Source organism: Ochotona princeps, chromosome 4, assembly GCF_030435755.1.
Source record: "Ochotona princeps isolate mOchPri1 chromosome 4, mOchPri1.hap1, whole genome shotgun sequence".
In the NCBI taxonomy this organism is placed as follows: Eukaryota; Metazoa; Chordata; class Mammalia; order Lagomorpha; family Ochotonidae; genus Ochotona; species Ochotona princeps.
This window is the reverse complement of record NC_080835.1, coordinates 33,001,493-33,009,698: the sequence shown is the minus strand read 5'-3', so window position 1 is coordinate 33,009,698 and position 8,206 is coordinate 33,001,493. Positions and strand designations below refer to the sequence as shown.

At 38.3% G+C, this 8,206-nt stretch overlaps 1 pseudogene; it reads right to left on the bottom strand.

Annotated features, from left to right (window-relative positions):
- Positions 1-381: 381 nt before the first annotated feature.
- LOC101530109 (large ribosomal subunit protein uL23-like) lies at positions 382-882 on the bottom strand (annotated as a pseudogene).
- Between the last annotated feature and the right edge of the window lie 7,324 nt (positions 883-8,206).

Sequence of the window (8,206 nt, the reverse complement as noted above, 5' to 3'; positions counted from 1 at the left end):
TGCTATTAATTGTTTGCTGCAGAAAATGTGCTAAGTGCAGACTGTGAAAGGAGGCATAGGATTTAGTTCTGGCACTGCATAAGTAACAAACTTAGTAGATTTAAGAAAGTAGTCACCCAGAATGTTGATAATTTTCACTCACAATCAATATTAACTATCTCTCATCATTTAGCTCACTGACATTACTGGCAAACTAATTAATTAACCTATTCTTTTCAAAGTAATTAAACTATAATCATGTTGGCTTATGAATTTGAATTATTCTAGATTTTATAATAATAATTAACCTGATGATTTTATTCATATATGTTATTTTTTAATCTATGTTGCATTAACCAATCATCATTATGTTTTGTTTTAGTTTTTTTTTATGGTGAAAAACATATATTTAGAATTAGAGAGCTTAATGTAGTTTAGATGATCCCAATTTTGTTGGCAACATCCAGAGCATCATAATCAGGAGCCAACCGCACGTACTCCTTCTTTTCTCCATCCGGCCTGATCAGGGTATTGACTTTGGCCACATCAATGTCATAGAGCTTCTTCACGGCTTGTTTGATCTGGTGCTTGTTGGCCTTGACATCCACAATGAACACCAGTGTGTTGTTGTCTTCTATCTTCTTCATAGCGGACTCTGTGGTCATGGGGAACTTGATGATGGCGTAGTGGTCAAGCTTATTCCTCCTGGGGGCGCTCTTCCGGGGGTATTTGGGCTGCCGGTCGCAGGCGCTGCGTCTTGGGCCTCCGGAAGGTGGGAGACGTGCGGATCTTCTTCTTGTGGCTGTGGACACCTTTCAGCACCGCCTTCTTGACCTTCAGAGCCTTGGCTTTGGCTTCGGCTTTGGGAGGGGCGGGAGCTTCCTTTTTCGTCTTCGGCGCCATCTTGGTAAAAAGCTCATCATTATGTTGTTATTTGATCATTTCACACTGTTGTTATATGTTAAGATGGAGTCCAGATATAATTGTACTAAGTTTGTTGATGAACTGCACCCATGACATTTGTTTAATCGTTACTTGCCTCACATATTATTTTACTGAACCCCAATCCTACAAGTATTATGGTTCCGTGACCTGTCTAACTTCTACATGCTGGCAGAATTTTCCTATACAGAGATGAGGAATGTAAGAGACAACATGGCTCCTGAGAATACCTCTTAGGCTTTTGCTCTAATGAGCTAGGTTAATGAAATGAGCACGCAGAACAGGTAAAGAGAGGATGAAGGTTTGGGGGCAGAAAGAATAATTCAGTTTGTGATGTGTTATTTCCTGGATAGCAATAAATAAGTTCAGGTGGGTTGTGAGGATTTCTGTGGATTTCTGTGTATAACTGCCTTCAGAACTTCCAAAAAATGATGATAAGGAGGATGAGGATGTGGAGGGGAATGGTAATATTGGCATAATCATCACATCAGGTGTAACTTACTTTATGTAGATCCAACATTTTAAATATCTGGGGACTGTAATAAAGCCATACAGAAAACAGAAAAGCATTCATACTTTTTTTTTCTCCAGGAAAATCCATTAGATAAGAGTAAAAACAATGAAAAAACGTATGACCCAATTCTCATACCTTTTCTACCATATTTCCAGTACTTCTTTGGAAAGCCATTTAAAATGTATTTTTGCATAAAAATCCAAGACATGAAATAGGGCATTTCATATTTCTCACAAATGTTAAGTCAGAATAAATTTTCTAGCATACCTTCGAATATACCTCTGAATTTTGTTTTTGCAGAAGATACTGTTGAAAAATAAATCTTAGAAAACAGATCCTGAAAAAGAAAACATTGCTTCAAATTCCTCCATGCATATTTCTACAACATTTTTATGGGATTATCTCTGCCTTGCTCTCACATTTCAGAATTAGCTTTCTCTAGAAGGGGGATGGTTGATAGATCAACCTCGGACATAATTGTCACCACTGCTACTGATTACCCAAGTGCTTGTGACTCTTTTTAAATGAAAGAAGAAAGAAAAAAATGCTTTAATATTCTTTAGAATACATTGGGGTTGAATAGAAAGTTTTTTTTCTCTTATATTCGTAAGTGATTTTTAAAAATTTTCATTTTTCATGATGCAGTTCCATAGGCTCAGGGATTCCCCCCTTAATCAACCCCATTGATGAGTGATCCTACACACACTGATTTATACTTAAAAATATTCCTATCATATAAAGAATATGAGTCTATTAAAATCTTGGTACTAGCCCTACACTAACTAATCCTCTGCTTAATACTTGAAGTGTACCTAATATTCATCCTCATATTTAAGTCATTGGATTTGAAATCATGAGGTTCTTAGTTTAACAGGGGCAGAGCAAGTTAATATGATATCAGGTTAGGGTCCCACTAGTGTCATGCATTGATTTTCTCCATAAATTTAATAATAATTTTATTATGAGTTTCAGTTGTTTACTGAGATTTGGTGTGAAAGGAGAAAAAGTCAGTTATTCTTAACTATTTTGTTTTATGTCACAGGAAATCATCCTACAGACATGAGGCTGCAGATGCTTCTAGTAGATTTTATTGCCATGAGCATCTATTATCTATGAATACTGGCAAATGCATTGATTTTGAAAACACAGTGGCCGAAGCTGTGGCTCAGCAAGCTACTTCTGTGCCTACTAATGCTGGCATCCCTAATGGGTGCCATTTCTTGTCCAGGCTGTTCCACTTGGCATACAGCTCCCTGCTTATGGATTCACAAAACAATGGAAGGTGGTTCAACTGCTTGGGTTACTGCACCATGTAATAGACCTAGAAGAAGCACCTGGCTCCTGGCTTTGATAGGCGCAGATCTGGTCATTGTGTCCATTTGGGGAGTGAACTAATGAATACAAGATCTGTATTCTTCTGTCTCTCCTTCTCTTTCTGTGAATCTCCCCATCAAGTAAGCATAAAAATAATTTTTAAACAATTATTTTAAAGGCATACATGTTTCCAAAACTCAGAGGCCTTAACAATTAAAAAAGAAAAGATTTTGATGATTTATATAATAGTAAAGGAGCCAGATTTTTTACTCTGGGAAACATTATTATCTTCCATAAAACAAAGTTCAGCATGTTCTGAGTGCCTGAATGTTAATAACTTAAAACTATAAAATTTCGAATTTGTAGAAATCCTGGGGAATTATTTTATAATGCTACTCTAACAGTTGTTCAAAATTCACATGGTTGGGGGATGGTGCGATGGTTCAACTGGCTAATTACCTACAAGCACCGGCATCCCATATGGGATTGCTGTACTGAAATTGCCATGCTGAGAGTTAGCAACCTGTTTCCAGTCTAACCAATCACAGAATATGGATATTTCTCCAAAGTGAGGGGGACAACAAGGAATATATTCTACTAAAACCTTTCATGGCAAGGAACATAGGAAAACATTTCTGTAAAACTGTCTTAATAATGTCTGCATTGTCATGTAAAATTATACCAGGATTTGTAATGCCTAGAATAATATTCTAAGTTCATTAAAATTATATGCAAATAATTTGTTTGTGCAGCTAATGTCCTGGGGGGACTCCACTTCCCATCGAACAACCTGCTTGAACCAGCAAATGGAAGATCTTTGTCTCTCTTTCTGCCTGTAAATCTGCTTTCGGAATTAAAAATAAATAAATCCTTCAAAATCAATGCACAAGGTCAGCTCTAGAAACAGGTGCCACAACCGAGACAGTCCATTCCAATCGTAGTTATTCACATATGTGTAAGGCATAATTTAGGTGTCAATTTATGATTTACTTCCTATAACTTAGATGGTAATTGCTGGATGCTTTTGTCCTCTCTTTTACCCAAACATACCCAGTTTCACCTCACATTATGCATGTGCTTATGTGCAAATTTCTTTTAAACCCCCAGTATTTCAATATTTTATTCTTCATCCCCTTTTCACTTGCTGACATCTATGAGAATAACTTTTTTGTATTTTTATTGTTACTATTTTTCATGACATGGTTTTGTAGGTTAATGGATTGCTCTCTCCTTTTTATATTGCATCACACCCCAACCCATTTTCCCCCATATTATTACAGTAGTATAGTTCTACAGCAAGTCATAGGTCCAACATTCTGCTGTTTGAGTGTATCATGACATTGTAGGCATAGGCAATAATAGAAAATTTAGTACCATATTGTCAAGATATATTTAAGTTTCACTGGGAGTTCTCCTTTTATTTGGGGGAAAAGATGCATGCTGCAATGTATCTTCACTTCCCAGTGTCCTTTCTCAATTATACAGCTAATCTATGGGAATCCATGTATATACATGTTTACAAATATGTGTATATGTATATAATTGTTTTGTATTTTGCATGAATGTTGCCTTATGTCAAAGAAAACATATGATATTTGCATTCTGGTTTGTTAAGGAGTGATTTTAAGTAGCAGATGCTGCTGTCAATATCCAAAATAACCAGTGAGTGTCACTATTCTAACACAAACATTTATAGGCTTATATAACAACCAACAGTAATCCTCTCAGATGCCATAAGAATTGTGAATAATGCACAACATACTCAGAGGGACGTTTGAATCATGGTTTCTCTTATTCCACCCACATGCACATTAGCTGCTACAGACATTTTGGATAGATTTCCCCTCTTTTTTTTCTTCAATAATTATCATCAGTTTCACAAGAACATAATTTATTTTGCTTTTGCTCCAAAATAGACTGATCATTGACTTCCTGAAAAACCAACTTTCTACAACTCAATTTTTGTAAATAACTTTTTTTTCTTCTTGGCTTCTATCATGATGTCAGTGGATTATAGGCCCAAACAGAGTCACTAATTCCAGTACACATCTGTAACAGTTTTATTTCTCTCCCTTCATTCTCTCTCTCTCTCTCTCTCTCTCTCTCTCTCTCTGTCTCTCTCTGTCTCTCTCTGTCTCCGGATTAAGGCAATGAGGGAATAATTATCCATGTAATTATGAGCTGAGGTAAAGGAGACTGAGGAGACTGAGAGAAAGGAGACTGAGAATTCCTGCATGATTCAGAGTGGTATAATATGTCCATAAACAAAGAAAAAATAGAATTCAAGGCTTTTTAACACTAGAAAATCAGCCAATGCCTCCTTCTGCTTTAAAGTTTGCCTGCAGAATTGGGGTGCTTACAAGCAAGTCTAACTGTTTGAACATGTTGACATTTTTACCAGACTCAGTAAATAATACTTTTTTCATCTTTACCCACTTTCTAAACACCTGAAAAATAGAGTGCTAAGAACTAACAGAATTAGATAGAAAAAAGTCCACAGTAATAAAAGCTTAGTGAATCGTATATAGGCATGTAGGCAGATGACTTTATTAAATTTCCTCTGTTTATTTTAAATCTGGAATAACCCAATTAGTTACAAATATACACAGGAAATTCAAAGCTCCCCACACAAAGGAAGACCCCCGTACTTCATGACAGTAGACAGGGAGAATAGATCAAGACGGAAAAGGAAAAAGAAATTGCCATACTGAGAACTCCTAGCAACCTGTTTCCAGACTAACCAATCACATAGTATGGATGTTTCTCCATAGTGAGGGGGACAACAAGGAATATATTCTACTAAAACCTTTCATGGCAAGGAACATCGGAAAACACTTCTGTAAAAGTGTCTTAATGATGTCTGCATTGTCATGTAAAATTATGTCAGGATTTGTAATGCCTACGATAATATTCTAAGTTCATTAAAATGATAGCCAAATAATGTTTGTGCAGAAAATTTAATATCTATGCAAACTTCCCCCGCAAAGGTCCACAAATATTTTAGTGATCTCTCATGTTTTCACATAAGATTTAAGGGCAAGTGCTTTTATTCTGCATAAAATGAAAATTTCTCATGAAACGCTTCAAGCAAAACAGTAGTATCATTTGAATTTCAGTTTTCAATAATCTGGCTCATGTTTCTTCCTAAACCCAAATCTACCATCACATTGGGAAATGATTAAACAAGAGAGACCGGTTAGTACAGTTGCAATAGTGGAGATGTGTTGTGGGCTAAGGAGTTTGTTAGCACTGGCTAAGCTGAGCACTACAGGCAATGGGCTTGGGGCTGAAAGCACCTGGTCTAATGGAACTCAGCTGTATCCAATATTGAGAGTGTGGGCTAAAGCATAAACAAGAACTAGGTGAGAGGTCAAGAGTGGAGGCAATAAAAGCAGGCCTCGAGAGAGGCCGGAGGGAGACATTTTCCACCATCTCTAGTCTCCGTGTTGGTGTCTCATCCCCAGATCCTTCCTCGTGCCATGTTACCAGCCTAGCCGGCCTCAACAGAGATGGTGAGCAGTCATGGATAGATATTGGGAGTACGTTGAAAGTGGAATAAATATTAGGTATAAGAAAAAGGAGTCAAAAAAGCTTATTGTTTTTCCCTGTTACTTGAAATGAGGAAACTAGGTAATTTGGTCTAGGGTACAATACAAGAAGACCTATTTGGGAATATTGGTTTAGATCAGACAGCTATGTCGTATAAATTGCTGGAGTTAGAGAGATGTATCTGTACCACAGACAAACTTATGAGTCACTTTTTTTTTAAAGATTTATTCATTTTATTACAGCCAGATATACACAGAGGAGGAGAGACAGAGAGGAAGATCTTCCGTCCGATGATTCACTCCCCAAGTGAGCTGCAACGGGCCGATGCGTGCCGATCCATAGCCGGAACCTGGAACCTCTTCCGGGTCTCCCACGTGGGTACAGGGTCCCAAAGCTTTGGGCCGTCCTCAACTGCTTTCCCAGGCCACAAGCAGGGAGCTGGATGGGAAGTGGAGCTACCGGGATTAGAACTGATGCCCATCTGGGATCCCGGGGCTTTCAAGGCGAGGACTTTAGCTGCTAGGCCACGCCGCCAGGCCCTATGAGTCACTTTTAAAACCATGAACTAGCATGAGACGACCAAATTTAGGGAATAAAAATATAGAGGTATTCCTGAACTGAGTCACAGATTTCCAAAGTTGGTAAATTGAGTGATGAAGGATTTTCATGCAAGACACTGAGAAGGAGCAGATGGCATGGAAGGAAAACAGCCAACACAGTGTGCTGCTCCCAAAAACAAGTGAGAATAATGAATCAAGGAGGAAGGTGTGAACAATTATGTCAAAAGCCCTTGATGCCTAAAACATAACGAAGACAAAGAATTCACTCTTGGCTTTGATAATGAAGAGATTATTGTTGACATTTAATATATTAGTGGAGAGAGGGAAACAAAAACAAAATTGCAGAGGATAAACAGGGAAATTGGCAAAAAAAAAAAAAAAAAAAAGGACACTCTGGAACTTGGTGGGGAGGGGAGAAGGAAGAAATGGGCAGGAAGCTGTGGAATGCACAGACCTCATGATGGTTGCCTTTAATTTCCTCTCAATTGCCAGAGGGTCAAAGCAATGTGATCGTATAATGATGAGAATTATCAACTACTAGACAAATGGAGAGACCCAATGAGATTCCATAGGAGACAGCATGTGCAATGACTAAAGCAGTGTCCTGAAGTAGGTGAGAAAAATGGAAATCCCTATGCAAATAGACAGTGGCTTCATTTAAGCAAAGTGTCAGTGAGCAAGGCAGATGACCTGAGTGCAGATGCCACTGTGTGGGTAGAAGCTGGGCAAGTTTTCTCTACACTGCTCCAGTCTTCACAGTGAAGCAGGAAGCAAAGTCATCAACCAAGTGAGATTGGAGAGGAGGTGCTGGGAAAGTTTGAAGTCAAGGAATCAGTTATGAAAACATCCCCTGGAAATGGGTGAATAAACACACACTGGCAATAAGTGTTGGCTACTAGGCAGCAGGAAGAATCTACTTGAGATTACTGTTCTGAATCTGAAGGAGAGAGGTCTCCATGACAGCATGAATTTTCCCTGAGTCATGGTTTAAGAGTCCTGTAGTGAGCATGACAGAGGATGGTCTGTATGCACTAGCCACACACACACACACACACACACACACACACAGAGTCCTCTCTAGGTTATGCAAAAGCCATTTAAATAATACTTATTTTCGTGTCCTAGAGATATCTGAGATGGTATTTTTCATTAAAACTGGATGACCAGATATCACATCCCAATGGCATTTTTTTTACTTGTTTTGTTTGCTTTTCTTCTTTTTGACAACTATTTCTCTTTTAAACCGAAGAGAATTGGACTTGGGAAAATTCACGATGGACACACATTTTCACCTGGAAGGGAGAACGGAGTGGAGAGGAGGGAATTTGGGGGAAGGGGGGGAAGGCCC